At 49.2% G+C, this 20,543-nt stretch overlaps 1 protein-coding gene across 2 annotated transcripts in view; it reads left to right on the top strand.

The window, feature by feature from the left end:
* The first annotated feature begins 11,846 nt into the window (after positions 1-11,846).
* Positions 11,847-20,543, top strand: part of Bicra (BRD4 interacting chromatin remodeling complex associated protein) — a 73,181-nt gene continuing 64,484 nt past the window's right edge. For both annotated transcript variants that reach the window (XM_055615543.1, XM_055615544.1), the window contains exon 1: positions 11,847-11,989. The gene's annotated coding sequence lies outside the window, so the exon portion shown is untranslated. The remainder of the gene's footprint in view (positions 11,990-20,543) is intronic.

The raw sequence follows: 20,543 nt of genomic DNA, 5'->3' as shown, positions 1-20,543 counted from the left end.
CCTAGGGTCCATCTGCTCTCAGAACAGAGGCCAAGCCGGGAGGGGTGATGTGCACTTATCTCGGCACACAGGAGGTGGAGGCAGGAGCATCATGAGTGCAAAGGCCTCCTTGGCTCATACTGAGCTTGAGAGCATCTTGAGGTACAGAAAACCCTGTCTCAAAACACCAAAGAGCGCACACGCGTGCACGCGCGCACACACACACACACCACAGAGAGAGAAATTGAATATTTAAAAAAATAATTTGTGCTGTAGAGATGGCTCAGCTGTTAAGAGCACTGGCTGTTCTTCCAGAGGACTTGAATTCAATTTCAGCAGCCATATGGTAGCTCCCAACCATTTGTAATTCTAGTTCCAGGGGACCCATCGCCCTCTTCTGTCATCCATGGGCACTGCATGCATGTGATGCAGACATACAGGCAGGCAAAACACCCCTACACACAAAATGAAGATAAAAAGTCCTTTAAGAGAAGAATAATTTGGGCTGGAAAAATAGCTCATGAGTTGATAAGGGCACATACTGCTTTCCAGAGGATTAGACTTTGGTTCCCAGCATCCAGACAGCTCACATCTGCCGCAAGAGGATCTGATACCCCTTTCTGGCCTATAAGGACACTATATTCATGCTGTATACAGACATGAATGCAGGCAGAGTGCAGAACTCGTACATAAAAAATAAAATATTTTAAAAAGCATTGATATGGAACACTTTGTTTGATTTTGTAAATGTAATTTAAAAAGAAGTTTAAAAAAAAGATAATCTACTTATATACTATACCCAGAGGTCTGTCTTCTGTGTGAATCTGGATATTGTTGACAATTAACATTAACCATCAGCATGTGTGTGTGTGTTTGTGTTTATATGCACACACATTCATGTATGTGCCAGTGCATATATGCATGGAAGACAGGTTGTCTTCCTCTATTGCTGTCCATCTTTTTTTTTTTTTTTTTTGAGACAAGGACGCTAATTAAATCTGAAACCTGCTTCCTAGTCTCACAGCAATCCCCAGAGATCTACCTGCCTCCACTCTTGCCTTCTCACTAGGGCAATGGGCATGTGCCATCACACCAGCTTTTAAGTGGGTGCCATGGATCAGAATTGTTGACAGGGCAGTGACCTCTCCACCCTCTCCCCACTTGACAATGACCAGCCTGCCACAGTGTGGCTTTAACTCTTACTTCCCTAATGACTAATGCTGCTGGATTTTTTTTCTTCTTTTTTTTTTTTTTGGTGTTGTGCTAACCACCATTTGCAAGCTGGCCTCAGCCTAACGACCCCTAGAACCGTTATATGCATGTTTATCAATCCAGTGGCTTAATTCTCATTCCTTTCCCTCACAATGACCTTACTCATTCGACAACCATCTTTCTTTTTTCTTTTCTTTTCTTTCTTTCTTTTCTTTCTTTCTTTCTTTTCTTTCTTTCTTTCTTTCTTTCTTTCTTTCTTTCTTTCTTTTTCTTTCTTTCTTTCGTTTTTCAAAACAGGGTTTCTCTGTGTAGCCCTGGCTGTCCTGGACTCTATTTGTAGATCAAGCTGACCTTGAACTTACAGAGATCCACCTGCCTCTGCCTCCCCAAGTGCTGGGATAACAGGTTTGTGCCATTGTGCCGGCTCTTTTTGTTTCTTAAAGATTATTTTAGGCTGGGTGTGGTGTCACACGCCTGTAATCCTGTCACTGGAGAGGTGAAGGCAGGCAGATCCCTGAGATAGTTGTGAGCCACTGGGAACAGAACTTGGGTGGTATGGAAGAGCAGCCAAGTGTTCTTAATAGCTGACCCATTTCTCCAGCCCCATGGTGAGTTTCAGCCCAAAATCTTGTCTCAGAGACCTAAACTTGTAGCCTGGTGATGGGGGTGTGCACCTTTAACCCAGTACTTGGGAGGCAGAAACAGCTGGCTCTCTGGATTTGAGGCCAGCCTGATTTAACAGAGGGAGTTCCAGGACAGCCAGGGATACACTGAGAAAACTAGTCTCGGGGGAAAAAAGCCAAACTTGGGGAGAAGAGCTAGAAAGATGGCTTGGTGGTTAAGCCTTCAGAGGACCTGACTTTGGCTTCTAGCAACTCACAACTGTAACTCCAGCTCTAAGACAGCCAGTGGCCTCTTCTGTTCTCCAAAGGCACCCACACACTCCAAGCATTTATTCACATAGACACACAAGCATACACACAAATGACAATAAAAAATAAATCTTAAAAGCAAAAACAAAACCCCAAAACTGGCAAGATGGTTCATCAGGTAAAAGGCTCCCGTTGTCAAGGCTGATGACCTGAGTTAAATCTGGACACCAACACAAAGGAAGGAGGAAGCTCCCACAACTCAGTGGCACGCACATACCACACACAAATGAAAGGTTATTTAAAAATGGAGACACAAAATATAAAAATTAGCTGGATGTGGTTGTGCATGAACTTGGAAGGCAGAGACAGGTAGCTCTTGATGAATTCCAGGCCAGCCTGGTCTACACAGGGAGTTCCAAGCGACACGGTGATACTATCTCAAAAATAAAAAGAAAATTAGTTAAGTTCTAAGTAACTTTCATTAAGTATGCTGTTATCATGGGTCTATTTTGCTATTAGCTATGTCTGTCTATCTATCTATCTATCTATCTATCTATCTATCTATCTATCTGCCTATCCACCTATTTATTATCTATTTATTTAGGTTTTTCAAGACAGGGTTTCTCTGCATAGCCCTGGCTGTCCTGGAACTATGCAGACCAGCTTGGCCTCCAAGTCACAGAAATCTACCTGCCTCTACCTCCTGAGTGCTAGGATTAAAGATGAGTGCCGATACACCCTACTTATGTTAATCTCTTAAAATTCCTGTCCTGTGGCAGAGCACTTGCTTAGAAGGCATGAAATCCTGTGTTCAATCTGTGGGCTACCTATAGTTTTAGAGCTTGAGAAATGGAGGCCAGAGAATCAGGAGCTCAAGACCAACCTTGGCTACATGACACCCTATCTCAAAATAATTGAAAAAAATAGTATTTTAACGTTTAATATCTGTTTTCAGGTATGTGTGGGAGGCTTGGAATATGTCCCCTGAGGATGATGGGTACTACCACTACTGTAAATCTACTGTCTTCCTTGGCTCTGGCACAGCCCTGGCAGCTTATGATAAAGAGACACATTTCCCCTGTGTCATTCCACCATGCAAAAGCTAAGACCTGGTTCTCAGAAGTTGATTTAAAATAATTTCATTGTTTGTTTGATTGATTGATTGATTTAATGTTCATGAGACAAAGACAGAGTCTCTTTAGTTAGCCCTGGCAGTCTTAGAACTCACTATATAGACCAGGCTAGCCTCAAAGTCAGAGAAACAATCCACTTGCCTTTGTTTCCAGAGTGTTGGCATTAAAGACATGTATCACCATGCCTGGCTTAAAATTATATTTTATTTATTTCAATTTACAGTATATTTGAGTAAGTAATACAAATTTTAATTTTACAAAGTTATAAAATAAACTGGGTGGCACATGCCTTTAATCCCACCACTTGGGAGTCAGAGGCAGGAGGATCTGTTGCCGGAGCTTGCTGGCAGAGTCAAACAGTTTCCTCACACAAGCAAAAGGGAAGTAAATTGACAAAACATCCTGCCTATCACTGTCTCCAGGTGAAGGCCAGGGTGAAAACAAACAGCTCTCCACAGGTCTTCCTTTTTTATATTTTTTAAATTGACCATAACTTAAGAGCTATGGAGCAGAAGATTGTGCCTATCTTAGGTTGTCTGTCTTGAAAGATATAGTCTTACCAATCGTGACTTAAAAGATGACCCCTTATCAAAATACCAAGCCTGAGAAACATTCACAGGAACCATAATAAAAGAAGGCTGTCCAACAACCTGAACCTGTTGTCCATTTGAAGGCTTAGCAAGAAACATCAAGTTTGAATTGTGTATAAAAATGTTAACATTTCCACACAACAAAGGAGAATTTACACAGGCAGTTACAGGGCCTCCTAAGAGTTTCTGTGTCAAGCTTCCAAATATAGGTCTGCTGAAAGCCAGAATCAGACCAAAGTTCCATAGTCAGTCCTTTTTTTCATTCCTCCTGATTTTGTTGAGAATTGTCCTGATTACCAGACTAATCAAGTATGTATCTGTCTATTCTAGTCACATTGTATCTAAAAAGTTTCTCTGCACAACATCTTCTCCCAGGAGCAGAATGAAACAAAGTTGGGTCAGGAGCACAAGCCCAACACAGCTCTCCATTCACCATCAGGACAAAATTCATTATTGTCAGCAGCAGGACCATCCTCCATCTGGGAAACAGCTCTGGCAAATCGCACCACCTTTTCTGGGATCCACCAAACCCCTTTTGCATCCTGCAGAAAAACACAAACATGCCCTCTTCCCCATATTAATACAGGGTTGGGGCCCTGCCGTATTTCAGTAATTGGATCTTTCCGTTTTACTTGGGCATAATAATCTTTGGTATTATGGTGCCACAATCAATCAGCCACAGAATGGCCTTGTATATCCACAAAAAAATTTAAAATAAAGAGAGCATGATTAAGAGAACTCTGTGGTATTTGGGGATATGATCCCACCCTTTTGGAGATTTTAAACATACCCAGTGACCAATTACCTATAACCAAGATATTTTGAACATGGTAACTTATACATCCAAAACAGACGGACAAAACACCTTGCTATTTGCTGAATCCGACTTTTATGACCACAGAAGCTTTATAGCAGGATTAGCCATTAGCTTTCTTACCAGAGGAACAGAGACACTGCCTATTTTTTTTCTAGCTCAAGTGATTTTAGCTGTTGCTTGATACTGTTCAGCAAATTTTGATTTCCATAATAAATGATCTCCTGCTAAACATTTTCTTGCTAATTGCTTCTAGTCCCCTGGGCAGAGGGCCTCAGTAGGCAAGGATGCTAACAGAGTTTGAGTAAAAGGTGCTGTAGGACCATATTGAGCACATCCAATTTTCAATTCTTTTAATTATTTAAAAGGTAGAGGAGCATGGACTCTCACCATATTACCCTGTCCATCAGTTTGCTCTATAATTGGAAAACCATAAAACTCAGTTATGTCTTCTTATGCCTAGCTTGTTCTTCCTCCGACTCTGCAAGCTCATCAGAATCTAAGTTATCCTAAAAGTATTCTAACAAGGAATTATTATCATCAGGAGGGACATAAAACTCTTCGGGAGGAGCCGATGGCCTAATCTAATTTTGTCTTGAAGCCTTCCATCTTTCTTTCCTCTTTTTCTTTAAGCCTTAAAGTTTCACTTTCTCAGTTCCATGCCGCATATACAGACTATCTCTAATTAAATACCATACAAAAACAAAACAAAACCCAACAAAAAAAAACCACGAGGCTACTGCCTTGTCCCATTGTTAATCTCAAATTTTACTTGCCATGCCCATTTCTCTTTATGATCCAAGCTTGCCAACACCATGGTGTCCTTCACCGCTTAACTCAAGTCCCTGTTCAGGCACCCAACTGCAGAGACCACCGGCAGAGTCCAACAGTTCCTGAGTGAGGAGTGAGGATTGAAAGAAAACAAAAAATAACACATACACAAGAGCACAAAGCACCTTGATACAATGAAGGGGTTCATCCAGAAGTCAAACTTGATTACCTTGACCACCTGTCTGTGTGAGGCTCACAGACAAAAGGAAGTGGACTTGGGAAAACATCCTGCCTATCCCAGTCTCCAACTGAAGGCCAGGGTGAAAACAAGCGGCTCTCCACAATCTGTGAGTTCCAGGCCAGCCTGGTTTGAGCAAGTCCCAGGACAGCCAGGGCTACACAGAGAAACCCAGTCTCTAAAAACCAAACCAAACTAAACCAATTCAAACCCCCCCCCCCAAATAAAACCGTTACAAAATTACCTAGGATCTACCCAACTTCTGTCTATTCAACTCCACCTTGTAATTTATTCTGTACAATCCATCAGCAAATAACTTTGTGTGTTTTCATCCATACATGCCCCTTCTACTTGAGTGGTTGCAAAACTTGGGTCACTTCGCGGTTTCCTGGTTTATTACAGTGACTTCCTGTCTTGCTGTGGGCCTGGATTACAGCTGATTTCCGAGTCCTTCATTGTTGGAAAGCTAGGTTGCACCTGCTCTTTAAAATTTATTCGCTTATTTATTTTGGTTTTAGACATTTTTACGAAAACGGGCACCTCAGTTTCTTGCCTAGCCTTTATTAAGGAAGCTGACAGAAAGCCCATCGAGATTCTGCAGAACCAAAGTACTCTGAGAGCTGTCAGCCGCCGGCCCCGCCCTCCGAGGCTCCGCCCCACAGCCCACCCGCTCGGCCCGATTCAAATCTAGCCAATGGCAGCGTGTAAACAAACTTTGACCACGCCCACTTCACGAATAATTTGGAGCTACAGGGCGCGAAGCCTGTTTTATCTTGTGTGCGGAGGGGCGGGTGAGGGGGGGGGGCGGAGCCGTGGCCACGCCCCGAACCTTGGGCCAATCAAGGGCCAGGCTCCGCCCCTCGCACTTGCGGCGCTGAGGACCCCAGACCGGGCTAGGCTGTCCGCTGCCTGATTTTGCTGCAGGGAATCTTGCGCTCCAAGCCGGCTTGGGCAAGCAGATGGTGCCTTGCAGCCACCGGGGAAGGGCAGGGCTAGAGGACAGACACTACACATGAATCGGTGGCTTCTTTTCCTTTCCTTCCTTTTTCTGGCCACCAAGACCCAGGTGGGAGTCTCGTGAAAACCTCTCCCCATCCCTGTTTAAAGCAACCTGGAAAGGCAGGAATGTTTCAGAAGCGGAGTCAGGCTTTTTGGTTATTGAAGTGTTCTATGCAAAAGAAAAAAAAAAATGCACCAATCGTATGCCAGCAGGTTTTCGGATAGAGAAACAATTGGGGCGCAGTTTTAAGCTCCTACTGCCTAACAGGAGCCGCGGGGAAGTGTTTCTACTTTTAGAAGTAGAAAAATAAACGGAGGTGGGGAGGTGGAAGGGGTTGACGAGATGGGTCAGGGAGGATTTTGCCACCAAGCCTTGATCTGAATTTTATCTCCCGAAACCATGGGAAGGATAGAACCAACTCCTGTAAATTTTCTGTCTGTCTGTCTCACACACACAGTAAAATAGTACTAGGGGATGTGGTGCAGTTGGTAAAGTACTTAACCTAGCATGTAGGAAACCCTGCTTTTCATCCCTAACCCATCTTCCAGGCATGGTGGGGAAAGCTGTAATCCCGGGGGTGGGGGTGGGGTGAGGCTGGAGGGTCAGGAGTTCCACGTCGTCCTTGGCTGCACAGTAAGATGGATGCCCCGATAGGCTAGAGAGACTGTTTAAATGAAGCCATTGATACTTTTTGTAGACAGATGGCTCTGATGAGGTTCTGATGGGTGGGAGCTGGGCTATAACGAGCCGGGTTTCTGGGAGCTGAGGCATGTGCAGAAATGTGTAAGAAAGGAGGGCCTCACCTGTCCACAGCAAAAACAAGCGACTTTCACCTTTCCTTTCCCACTGTATTGTCATAATAAAACAATGAACCCAGTCTGCTGGCACAGGCCTGTCCTCCCTGATGCTAGGGAAGCTGAGGCTGGAGGATAGAAAGTTCAAGGCCTGAACTTCAGCAACTTAGACTTTGTCGGAAGAAAAAATGAAAACGAGAGCTAGGCATGGTGACTAGAGCACTTGCTGTGTGAAGGCCTAGGTTGAGGTTAAGAAAGAAAAAAGACAGTAACCATCTGTACTCTTTTTTAAAAGAGGTTTCTTTCTCCACCTCCTCCTTCCCCTCCTCATTAAGACAGGGACTCACTATGAAGGCTGGTCTTAAACTCAGGGACACAGCTGCTTCTGCCTCCTGAGTGCTGGAACTAAAGATGTGCTGGCTCTTAGCACATAGATTTGATATGTGGCTGAACTTTTTTTAAAAAGTTATTTATTTTTAAATTATGTGTATGTGTGCCTGTTTGAATATACACACATGCATTCCAGTGTCTAAGGAGGCTAACAGGGCATGCACCCTCCTGGGACTGGCTGTCTAACATTGGTGCTGGGAACAGAACTTGGGTCCTCCCATAAAAGTAACTCAAACACCACAGAGGTGTTTCCAGTCACTGATCCTAACCTTCTGATCCTCCTGCCTCTACCTCCAGAGCTGGGATTACAGATGTGCACCACCATGCCTAGTATATGTGGAGTTGGGATGAACTCCAGACCTTTGGGCACGATAGGAAGATGCTGCCCAGTGAGTTTAAAATAGCACGGACACTTGTCATCAGCTCTGAAGCCTGGATGGCTTTCAGGGATGCCCAGGGAAGACAGACATTTGATTGCCAAGGGCTGTGCCAACTATGACTCAGCTTGGGGGCTGGGTTGTTTTGACTCTTCCACACCCAGCCAGGGACTTCAAGTAGCATGTGTTCAAAAACCCTCTCAGAGGTCTGGGATTTTAGCCATAGACAATATCTTTTCAGCAAACCTTTGTTTTTGAAGCAAGATCTTATGTAAGGCTTTGAACTTGCTGTTCTATCAGAAGATGACTTTGAACATATAATCCTCCTGCCTCCACCTCCCTAGTGCTGGACATTGCTGGTCTGCATGACCATAGAGGGTTTACAGTGTTGAGGGAACACAGGGCTTCCTGCATGCTAGGAAGGCATTCCACTAGCTGAGCTGCATCCCCAGCTTATTTTCCCTTTATGAAACATGCTCTCCCCCAAGCGGCCCAGGCTGGCCTTGAATGCTTAGCAATCTTCTTGTCTCAACCTCCAAAGGGCAGGAAAACAGGCATGTTCCACCATACTCAGCAATATACTTTTGAGACAGTGTTTCTCTGTGTAACTGTCCTGTCCTCTGTAGACAGGAGTTCAGGCTGGCCTTGAACTCAGAGATCTGCCTGCCTCTGCCTCCAGAGTGCTGGGATTAAGGGCGTGCAACACCACTGCCTGTTTATGCCTGCTCAGATGCCTGTGTACCGTGTGTGTGCAGTACCTGGGGGGGACTGAAGAGGATGTCTGACCCCCTTGGAACAGATTTTACAGATGGTTGGGAGCCACCAGGTGGGTCCATGGAACCCATCTGAGTCCTGTAAGAATAGCTAATGCTCTTCACCACTAAGCCATCTCTCCAACCCCAGGAAACCTTTCTTGTGTCCTAAGTGTTGGGTACCATCCTAGGGGTAAGAGATCCATCACAACACAGCAGAAATACCTGGACTCTAGCCAGACATGGTAGCATAGCACTTAGAACCTGAAGCAAGGAAACGGCCAGTTCAAAGCCAGCTTGGGCTACGTGGCAAGTAAAATCTGGTGCTTGTAGAGCATGTAGGTCTAGTAGGGAAACAGGCTATAACTTGCTTGCTCCTTGCCTTGCCTAGGCTGGGTGGGAGGCAGGAGGAGCAGGGGAGTTCAAGGCTCCTACTGAATTCCTAATGCAGGAAGTTAGAGCACATTACCCATATGAATGAATGTACGAACTCATGCCATCAACCCCTTGGCCTCAAATCATCTAGCTCCTTGTGTGTCCTGCCTCAAGTTCTGAGCTTTCTGGCGCTGGGAGTGCTAATGGACACCAAAGTGCCACCTAGGTCAAGTCACTTTGCACAGAGGGCATTTTCAGCAGAGGGTTGGGACCCACTTCCTGGATGCAGGATCTTGGGCAAAACACTTCCCTTTTGAGAGCCAAAGCCACATTTCTAGATGTGGGAGGTAACCTCTCCTGTGGGCGAGTTGGAAGACTTTTTGAGATAGGAGCTCAGGTAGGCCAGGCTGGTGCACACCTCATTACTTTACTGCTTCTCCCTGGTGCAGCAATTCTGCAGGTCAGGCCCTCTGAGGGCAAGTCTGATCAGAAACACGGGCAGGCCAACCCACTCGGCCAACAAAAATAAAAGCAATGTGCACACTGCTGGTTTCCTAAATGGTCCATACACCTCCAGTGGCCTGCGAAAGACCACTGAGTGAGAGTGAATGTTCTCAAGGTGTTCACTTCTACAATGGATTTACCAAATCACCATATAATGGCAGCAGCTGGCAAATCCTTTTTTTTTTTTTTTTTTTTTTTATGATGGCTCCAAAAAATGGGCCTATTGCTTCAAAAAAATATTTATCATACTGGGCACATGCCTTTACTCCCAGCACTTGGGAGGCAGAGGCAGGCAGATCTCTGAGTTCCAGGCTAGCCTGGTCTACCGTGTGAGTTCCAGGACAGCCAATGCTACAAAGAGAGAAGACTTTGTCTCAAAAAACCAAAAAAATAAAAATCATAAATAAATAAACACACACACACACACACACACACACACACAAGCACAGAGCTCAAAGGACAACTTGTGGGTGCTCTTAGTTCTTTCTACCGAAGTGGGTTCTAGGCATTTACCTCATATTGCCAGGTCTGGTAGCAAGCGCCCTTACACACTGAGCCATGGCAATACCCCCAACTTCAGCATTTCAGAACACAGAATACAGAGGCACAGAGATTAAGTAATTTATCACATCACACAGCAAACAAGAGGCAAAGGCCGATGTTAAGCAGGGCCCGCTCTGATTCAGAGCCCATAAACTCCAGCCTCTTACAGTTTTTCATTGTTGAACCCGGACCTCCACATACTAGAAAACCATTCTCCTCACTGAACTATATTCTTAGAACTCACAATAGCAATTATAAAATATACACAAGTCAAGCATAGTGACAACACACAACTGTAATCCCAACCCCTGGGAGGTGAAGGCAGGTGGAGCGTGAGTTCCGGCCCAGCCTGTGCTCTGCAGCAAGACCTCTTCTGAAAAAAGGAAAACCAAACAATCAGATGTACGCTGAAGTAAATATTACGGCTAGTGCCAGGATGAAATCACCAAAAAGGCTTATAAAACAGATCAATCTGTCGTTTATACAACACACGTTTATTTGATAACTGTGTGCACCAGGTTTTCTAGGGCCCCGGGAGAAACAGAAGGGTATGTGAGAACTGAATTTTAAGTCACCAGACCAGTGCGGTCCAGGAAGGAAGGCCGGAGAGGTCTGGGGACGCGCTGCGCAGGGAGAAAATGCCCGCTCACCAAGAACTCTGTAAATAGACCTGTGAATCCAAGCGTCGCTCAAAGGATTCTGAGTTTCGGATCTGCGCGGCCCGCCAGGCATGACGCAGGCTCTCTACCAGGGCTGACCACGGTCCCTGCGCTACAGCGGCTCAAAATCCCCAGGCTCGGAGACACTTGATATGCCACGCATGGAGTCCTGGTCACCCCCCACCCAAGTCCCCATCTCCGGGCAACTTCTGGGTCCGACGAGGGGTAGTAGCATCACTGTCCCATCTCCTTCGGAAGTCTCGACTGCGCTACCTTTGCACGTCTTCTGAGGTGCCCTGGGGCGCATCCTTCCGAAGAGGCCACCATTTTGGGCCAGGGCTCACGATGCTGCCTCCCTAGGCGCAGGGACAGGGACGCGCACGAAGCCTTCAGCTGCTCATCCAACCACCACCGAGCCGAACGCCAGCTCCAGTTTGTGAACTCACTGCACCTCAGCCGAGCAGGCGCTGTGGCAGCCCAGCCGTGCCAGGAGGAGGGGGCGGTGCCGCCACTCCGTGCTCCCGCCCACAGAGTGTGCCCCTGCTACTGGATGCCAGATCTGCCGCTCTAACTCTCCTCGCTACTATTGGTTGTATGCTACAATAGAGGCGGAGCCTCACATGGCTCCTCCTCCTAGCCGGGCGGAGGGGAGGAAGAGGAGGAGGAGGAAGAGGAGGGGGGGCGGGACACAAAACCAGCAAGGTGTTTTTGTTTGTTTTTTTTTTTTGCATTTAATTAAAAAAAAAAAAATTTTTTTTTTTGCATACCCGAGGGGCGCTCCCCGGAGCGGGGCGCGGGGCCGGGCCGCGCGGGGCCGCTTCGTTGCAAGGGCGGCGGCGGGCCCGGGCGCAGCGGAGCCGGGCCCCGCCATGCGATCAGGCAGTGCGTTGACCGGCCCGGCCGGCCGGCCCCTTCTGGGTCCTCCCTGTGCAGCCCGTGCGGGGCCGTCCCGGAGACCCCGCGCCGACGGCTGCTCAAACATCAGGGTGAGTTTCTCACAATGTAGCAATTTCTCTTTAAATCTCTTAACTCTCTCTACCTGAGAGTCCGGGCTGTGACAGGGCGCAAAAGCGAGGGGGGGAGTGGGGCTCGGCGGCGAGGGTGTGTGTGTTGGGGGGGGAGAGCCAGAGCTGGGGCCGAACCCACTCCCCCCCGACACTCCACACTCAGCCCCCCAACCGGGGCGCAGCGCCCGCTGCCGCTGCTTAGACTAGATTTTTTTCTCTTTCTTTTCTTTTCTTTTTTTTTTTTTTTTTTTTTTTTTTGGTGATCGGCGCCCACCACTATCCGCGCACCCCCATCCTAGGTCTCTCCCGCCACCGCCGCCACCCCGATCTTGCAAGGATCTCCCCCTTCATTGCGCCCGGATCTCAAACCTTGCGCCCCGGTTCCCTACGGGGTCCTTCCCGGGATACAATGTAACGGAGAAGAGGGGCGAGCGCGAACGTCCCACGGGGGGAGGGGCGGGGACCCCCCCGCCCGTCTTAAGGACCCCCTTCCCTCCTCGTGCTCCCCGCCTTTTCTGGGGAAAGGCGAGGGCCATGAAGGAGCAGCTGAATCCATCTCCTCCCCCTCCTGTCGCGCGTCCCGTGCGCCCCCTCCCCAAGTGCTTCTTGGGGGTGCCTGGGAGAATCGGGGGTCCTCTGCAGGCTCGTAGGCAGGGGTGAACTGGGAAGCAGGCCACTAGGTCTCCCCTCTCCATCGCCCCTAAACAATGAGGAGTTGACTTGGTTCCCCTACTCCCGGCAGGGAGCGGAGAGAACCCCCGCCCCCTCAGCTGGCTGGTCCTGTAGGGGGCCTGTTCTTGGGGATCAAAGGGAGGGAAAGGGGGAGCCTCCACGCCTGTCACCTCCTGGGATTTGGGGTGTTCCCTGAGCTCCAACTCCGTGGGCCTGGGAATGGAAGGCACCAGGCCCAACCCGGGCACCGCGCTCCGGGTGGTGACCTTTAGACAAAGGCAGTCTTCTCCCCGGGGTGATCCCGGCCAGGTCCCTGCGGAGGGCGTCCGGGCCGTGGGCTGGGAGGGTGATAGGTGGGGTGGGATGGGATGGATGGGTGGGTGGGCAGGTGGAGGAGGTTTGGGACCATCTGGTTTTCCCATCGCCTTGGCTTCCCCTTGGCTGCTTCCGCGGCCTCCTGTCACCGGCAGCCGCGGGGAGACAAGGGACCAGGGAGCTGCCCAGTCAGGCCTTGGGCCTCCGCCAGCGGGAGGACCCGGCGATGAGCCGCGGGAGGGCGCGGGCTCCGGCGTCCGCGGTGATTGGAAGGCATAGTGGCTCCTTCCTCTCCGCGCCCCTTTGTTTTGCTTTGTGGTTCTGAGCAGCTGAACGTCCCTGGAGGTGGGGTCAGAGGCTGCCGGGTCAGCTCTGCAGGGGAAGTCTTGGTGACAGGGTCCTCTGAGGTCCCCAGCCTTTGCGCCTGCATTTGGCACCCCACCCCACGTCTTGAACCTTCACCCCTTTTGTCGCTCCTCCAACATAGTGTAAGAATATCTGGGGGTGGGGGGTGGAGAACACCCAAGACCCAGGGCTGAAAGTCCGAGGAGCTCTTTGGCCCACTAAGGCAATTTTGACCCCAGCCCCCAAGATGAGGAAACAGGGGAAGCCAAGCTTAGAGACCACCCCTTTCCTCTGCCCCACGGGACTTATCAGTTGTTTACCTCAGTACCCTGCCTTCCTCTGTAGCTCCCCCACCTCCCAGAAGCCGGAAATAACCACTCTCTACCCGGGATTGGCTACTGGTAAATACTTTCTACCCCGGCTACCGTCTGAGGAGTGAGTTCCAGTGAATGTTCCCATTTTCCAGGCAGACTCACTGAGGTCTAGAGTACGTAGGGGCTAGCTTAAGGTCACACAATTCTGGTCGATTTGAGCCCCAGTTCACAACGTCCTACTGTTTGCCCAGTCTAGCTCAAACCCGGTTGGCTTCCACTTCTGAGTACTTTGCCCTTTCGACTTCAGTGGACCTGGGTTTTTGGCACGATCTGCCAGATGTTTTCCCCTGAGGGTTGGGTTGGCAGAGGAGGATGAAGGCTCAGCACTGTGTCTGGTGTGTGGGGGAGTAGGGGGGAGTCCAGGTCTAGCTGGATGAAGGCTTGTCGTGGTTTGGGACCTAGCTCCCCTGTGACCCACCACTTCATCTGATTGGGACTTGGTGTGATTGCTGTCCCTTGACTGTAGAGAGGGAAGCTGAACAGTCTGACTGGCCTGTTACAGTGGTTTCTGCTCCTCTGGCCTGGGACCCACATGGTATCTCCATACAGCTGACAAAGAACTTGCATCTCAGGCCAGCCCTAACCTTAGGCAGACCTGTACCCTGTCTGGCTCAGTCTCCTTCTCCCAGCACACGGTGAAAGCGAACTTTCTTTGACCTGACCTGGAGGTGGGAAAAGGAGTAGCTGGAAGTGTGGTTTCTGTTTAGTCTTGGATGTTTGGGATAGGGGTGGCGTGAGGGGTCGGGGTGGGGTCGTGCTCCATGCTAAGGTGACTAGAGAGAGAACAGATGGCCCAACACACTCTTGTTCCAGCCCCGGGGGTGTGCTTCCTGGAGGGAAGTGCTGCTGGGCCCCAGCTTCCCCAGTAAAGGGGGTCATGGAGGTGGTGTCCTTTTTACAGGAAAGTCAACTGAGGCCAGGGTGTGTGCTTCAAAGTTGTGCTGGCCAGGTTGCAGGGGCTAGTGGGGAGAGGGTCTAATTATAGGGGTGTTGGGAGATCCATGTGCTCCCACTGATCTTCTTCTTGGTTAGGGTAACTCTGGGGCGGGTGGGCGTGCGGGTGGGGACACTGACCTCTGAGATTCTGTGCCCTGAGAGGAGGTGCCCATTTGGGGACAGTGGGAGAAACTGCTTGCTTGCTTTCCTTCCCAGAAGCCTCTGGCACCTTTGCCAACCTTCTGGAGTAGTGGGGGTGGGGGTGTCTTAAGAAGGACCAGGAGTCAGCATCAAGCCTTCAGCCCCCTCCCCGGGGGGGGGGGGGATAGCGGGAAGGAGGTCCTCCATCCCCGAGGCCCGGCCACCAGCCAGCCTTCCAGGAGGATCCCCCCTCCTTCCTCCCCCAGGCTTCCTTGACTCCTAGTCTCAAGAATGCAGAGGGCTGCCGCTGGGGGATGTTAATTGGAAACAGGAAAACATGGCATTCCTTCGAAGAAGCCTGGGCTGTAAGCAGCTAGGCCTGCCATTTTCCCTCTCCCACCCTGCAGGGCAGGGGCTGCCATGGGAGGCCCAGGTCATCTCCTGGTTTCCTTCTCTGATTCTTGGATGCAGACCCAAGCATCCGCCTTGCACCTGGCTCCCTCTGCCCAGCAGGGTCATCTGCCCTTCTCCCTCTGTTCAGTTTTTAGTTCTGGTGTTTTGGTTTTTGTTTTGTGGGCAGCTATGAAGGATACAGCCACACCATAGCCTCAAGCAAGGTCCTCGAGGAATCCCTCCTCCCCTCCTTCCTTCTCTGCTTATAGCAGCCCCTGTTTGACTGTTCCCAATTGACTGAAGCCTTTGTGTCTCCAGAACAGCCAAGTCCCCCATGAGAGGGCCTGAGGAGCTTTCTGAGGGCATTTTTAGTTTGGAGACTGTAATTTTTTGTATGAGTTATGTGTATTGGAGGGATCTGACTGGTGGCTGAGGAGGCCACCAGTGTCTTTGTTTCTTCTATTGTTTCCAGTTTAAAAACTTGCTGGGGCTGAGGGCCAGGCCCTGGGATCAGTGCTGGTGCTGGAACCCAGGTCAGCAGGAGAATGGATGGGCTCCCTGCTGCAGGGTTGATTACTTCTGTCTGAGTGGCCTGAGACACACCAAGGAGGAAGTTTATGCTGGCTTGCTCTCCTCCCTGTTTCTGATTTTTGTTTATTTGTTTTGGTTTTGTTTTGACTTTTATGTATTTATACCCATGTGTGGGCACACACTTGTTGAGTGCTGTGAACAGCTTGCAGGACCCTGGTTTCTCCTATCATGTGGATCCCACGGATTGAACTCTTGTCTGCATCAGGCTTGGCAGCCATCACCTTTACCCTCTTGAGGTATCTCGCCAGTCCTCCCACTCCTTCCCCCCTCGTTTTTGTGTTTTGGCTTTTTGGTTGTTTTGTTTTTGAGACAGAGTTTCTCTGTGTAGCCCTGGCTGTCCTGGACTCCCTTTGTAGACCTGGCTGGCCTCAAACTCACAAACATCTGTCTGCCTCTGCCTCCCTTGAGCCCTGGGATCAAAGGTGGGTACCACTATGCCCAGCCACTTCCCCTTTTTTTTTTTTTTTTTTTTTTAAAAAGACAGGGTTTCACTTAGCTCAGGCAAGCTCTAAGAATGACCCTGAATGTCTCACCCTTCTGCCTTTTCCTCCAATAGCGGAGATTCTGTCACCCCAGGTTCATATTCTGAAGTGATAAATACAAAAAGGACATATTAAAACAACTGAAACAGAAAGCCCTGGTTGTTCTCCTGCCTTCCGTCCTTCCCCCAGCTCCCTCCCCAGGGACAGTGTCTCAGCTCTGGCGCTCTGTGGAGAAGCTCGTTTTGTATAGCTCATACCTTGTACTCCAGTTGTTCTGCCCTTTGCTTTTTCACCTTTATCTTCCTAGAACACCTTCTGCGAGGCTCCTCCATCTTTTGTATGCTCTGTGGTATTCCACTGGCTAGACAAACTGTTTCCTGTGAGGGTGTGGCTGAGTTACCATGTACTGCCAGCCTGCTGGATCAAGGCGTGGGATTTGTTCTGGTAGCTCTCAGAGCATCTGGGATGCTGCACTGTAAGGAAGTCATTCTCCATCTTGGCTGTTCACATCCAGCCTGTCTGCTGAGCTGCCTTAACAGGCTTCACAGTATTTTTGCCACATGGCATCTTTGCTTCATTCTCCTACTCATGGCCTGCATCATGTGTAGTTGTGCAGGGCAGAATTTTGTCTCTGGAACCCAGCTGTGGCTCTGAATTTCAAGTACTTCACCTCGCTACCCAAATGGGGATTGCTGCCTCTAGACCTGTTTCTCCTCCTTTATGAAACCCAGGACCAGCCTTAACTAGTAGCCATGAGGGAAGGCACCTCAGGTTAAGCTCCTGAGTCACTCTGGGGTCTATCCATCTCAGCCCTTTCTTTTGCCATGCAGCCTTTTCAACCCAGCTGGGCTGGGAATTCTGTAATGGACAGGCACAAAACAGGATGCTACATTTCTCAGAGCTGGATCTAGAACCCAAGGTCTCATTGTGTGATAGTGAGCCACACCCCAGCCCCTCACTAGAGGATTCTAGGCAGGGACTCTACCACTGAGCCACACCCCAGCCCCTCACTGGGGAACTCTAGGCAGGGGCTCTACCACTGAGCCACACCCCAGCCCCTCACTGAGGGATTCTAGGCAGGGGCTCTACCACTGAGCCATGCCCCCAGCCCTTTCCTGGGGGATTCTAGGCAGGGGCTCTACCATTGAGCCACACCCCAGCCCCTTCCTGGGGGATTCTAGGCAGGGGCTTTACCACTGAGCCACACCCCAGCCCCTCCCTGGGGGATTCTAGGCAGGGGCTTTACCACTGAGTCATGCCCCCAGCCCTTTCCTGGGGGATTCTAGGCAGGGGCTCTACCGTTGAGCCACACCCCAGCCCCTCACTGGGGGATTCTAGGCAGGGGCTCTACCACTGAGCTATACCCAGCCCCTCACTGGGGGTTCTAGGTAGGTGATATACCACTGAGTCACTCCCTTTTATTTTAAAATAAAAGTCACATCTTTTAAATTTTGTTGCCCACATAGTCCTTGAACATTCTAAAAAATATTTATTTTCATGTATATGTCTGTACAGGGTTGTATGTGTATGAAGGTCAGAGGACAGTTTCACCTTCCATCTTGTTGGAAGTCAGGTCTCTCTTACTGCATGCCCCTGTTCTGGGTACTCCAGACTGGTCAGCCCAAAAGCTTAGGGAAGGCTCCTGTGTCAGCATTCCTGTCTCACCATAGGAATGCTGGCATTACAGACACCCACCACCTTGTCTGGCTTTTACACAGGGTCCAGAGACTGAGTTCAGATTGGCTTACACAGCCATCTCCATGTCCCAAAGCTCTGAACCCCTTTTTTGTTCAGCTCCTCAGTAGTTAGGATGACCGATCTATGTCATGACGTCAGGGTCTTCTTATTTCTTGCAAATGTTGTGCCATTGAGCTCCACCCAGCCCCCCACAATTGGCATTTTATTTCATTTTATGGTGTGTGTATGTGAGTGGACAAGTGTGTATGAGGTGTATGTGTGTGTGTGTGTGTGTGTGTGTGTGTGTGTGTGTGTGCAAGTGCAGAGGGCAAAGGGAGGCACCAAGTGTCCTGCTCCATCTTTCTCCTCACCTTATTCTTCTGAGGCAGGTTGGAGCTAGTTGGAGCCAGGAATCCCTGTGTTCTGTCTCCCTCCAATCCTGTCCTTCAATTCTGGGCTTAGAGCTTTTTGTGTGGTCACACCCCACTTTTTATTTCAGTTCTGGGGATCTGTGCTCAAGTCTTCTTGCTTCTGCAGAGAACACTTTTTGCCTGCTGAGTCCCTCCCCGGCTGGGGTCTTGCCTGCACTTTGTTGTTTGTTGTGTCTGTGGGGTGCAGGAGTGAGTCTTACATTTATTTATGTGTTTGTTTGTTGTGTCTGTGTAGGTACTGGCCTGTCACACTTCAAGTTGAAGGAGTCAGTTCTCTCCTTCCACCTTTTGGGACCTGAGTATCAGATTTAGTTCATCAGGCTTGGCAGTATTTTTCTTTTTAAGGTTTTTTTTGTTTTGTTTTGTTTTTTGTTTTTAATTTTTAATTTCATGTACATGGTCTCACTATGTAGCCTTGGCTGGCTTGGAACTCGCTATTCTAGACCAGACCTATCTCAAACTCAGAGATCTGCCTCCTGAATCCTAGGATTTAAGACATGCACCCCCAAGCCTGGCTGAAAAAAAAGTTTACTAATGGTACATACAGGCGTCTATAAAATGTTTTAGATTACATGTATTCATGTAGAAGTTAGAGGGCAAGTAGTGAGGGATTAGTTCGTTCCTTCTACCATGTGGGAATTCAGGTCACAGTGTCACCAGGCCCAGTGTTGGCACCTTAGGTGCAGGACACCGTGGGAGGGGTCACACACCGGCCTCGGTTGCCTTCTTACTGACAGAGCTTCCCCCCTCCTTGGATGTGAAGTTAAAATGGCTGAATTACAGAAGGCTTCCAATGTAGGCCCTGCCGAAGGAGGCTCCTGGACTCACTTTGTTATAATTATTTTCACCTTTTGATTTTTTTTAACTACTTTTATTTTTAAATTACACACGTGTGGGAGGCGGTGGGAGTTGTACACGTGAGTACAGCATCCGGGAAGGTCAGAGATGTAAGATCCCTCAGAGCTGGAATTAACAGCCAACTGTGAGCCAGCTGAAGTGGGTGCTCAGGAGTGACCGTGGTGAACTTGAGTCCTCCGGACACACGGTACATTCTTAACCTGTGGGCCATCTCTCCAGCCCGAGGTCTCACTCTCTGTTACAGAACAGAGTTCGAAGTAGCATAGCCTGCCCAGAAGTTCCCAGAATGGTTTTCTTGTGACCCTTTCGGTCAGTTGCCCTCTTCCACACTTCGTCAGTCACTTTTAACTCTTTCCTGGGGAGTTTCTGCTCACTTCTCAATGGTATCATATTTTAACATGTGTTGTTATTTGCTGTACTGTTTCGGGGTTCCAGACTGTGATCACCTTTTCCAGGAGATGTCCTGTGCTGTTTAAAAGGGGTGACATTCCATTTATTTCTCAGGTGGGGAATACAGAGCACAGGGCCTGTGAGGTTTGGCTTGCTTACCTGTTCTCTGAGTTCCCCATTTTGGGACTTCGTGATTTCTCTGTCTGCTTGCCTAGGTTTGCTGGTTTGCACCGTGGATGCATGGAGTGGGGGGTGCAGGTTCTGATGGCAGGGGAAGAAATTGTTCCCGTTAGCTGGGCCTGGTGGTGTGGGCACCAAATCCCAGCTGCTTGAGAGGTTGAGGCAAGTGAACCCTGAGTTTAAGTCCTACCTGGGCTACAGAGGAGGTTCAAGGTAAGCCTGAGAAACTTAGAGAGACTTTGTATGAAAAATAAGAAGAGGGACTGCGATGAGGAGTAGCAGTATCGCGCCTCAAATCTCCCAGTGGGAGGCTGGAGCCCTGACCCCGCAGCATGTGTGAGACTCTGGTTTTGATCCATTGTAACACACACACATACACACACACACACACACACACACACACACACACACACACAACCAGTACATGATTTCAAATAAAGAAGACAAAAAGATTTGTTCTCGCCAAGGAGCAGTGGGAAAAGTGAGCCGGTAGCCTCTGCGTGAACTGTCCCTTGGGTGACCCAGTCAGCTGCCTGGGGTTTGGACCTGGCCCTGCCCCTTCTAACTCTGTGGCTAGGTGACAGGGCTGGTCTTTCCTCTCAGCTTCGGGTAGGGAACCGGAAGCGTGAGAATAATAAGACCGGCTTCTCTTGAGAACCCCATTGTTAACCGCAGTCTTGAGTAGCCAAGTTTTCCACGAGTGCCAGGCTTCGTACCAGCTCTGGAAGTGGAGTGTGTTGCTTGTAGC

Source organism: Psammomys obesus, unplaced genomic scaffold, assembly GCF_907164565.1.
Source record: "Psammomys obesus unplaced genomic scaffold, mPsaObe1.curated_primary_1811, whole genome shotgun sequence".
Taxonomy (NCBI): Eukaryota; Metazoa; Chordata; class Mammalia; order Rodentia; family Muridae; genus Psammomys; species Psammomys obesus.
The sequence above is the reverse complement of the archived record's forward strand: the minus strand, read 5'-3'. Positions and strand labels throughout refer to the sequence as shown.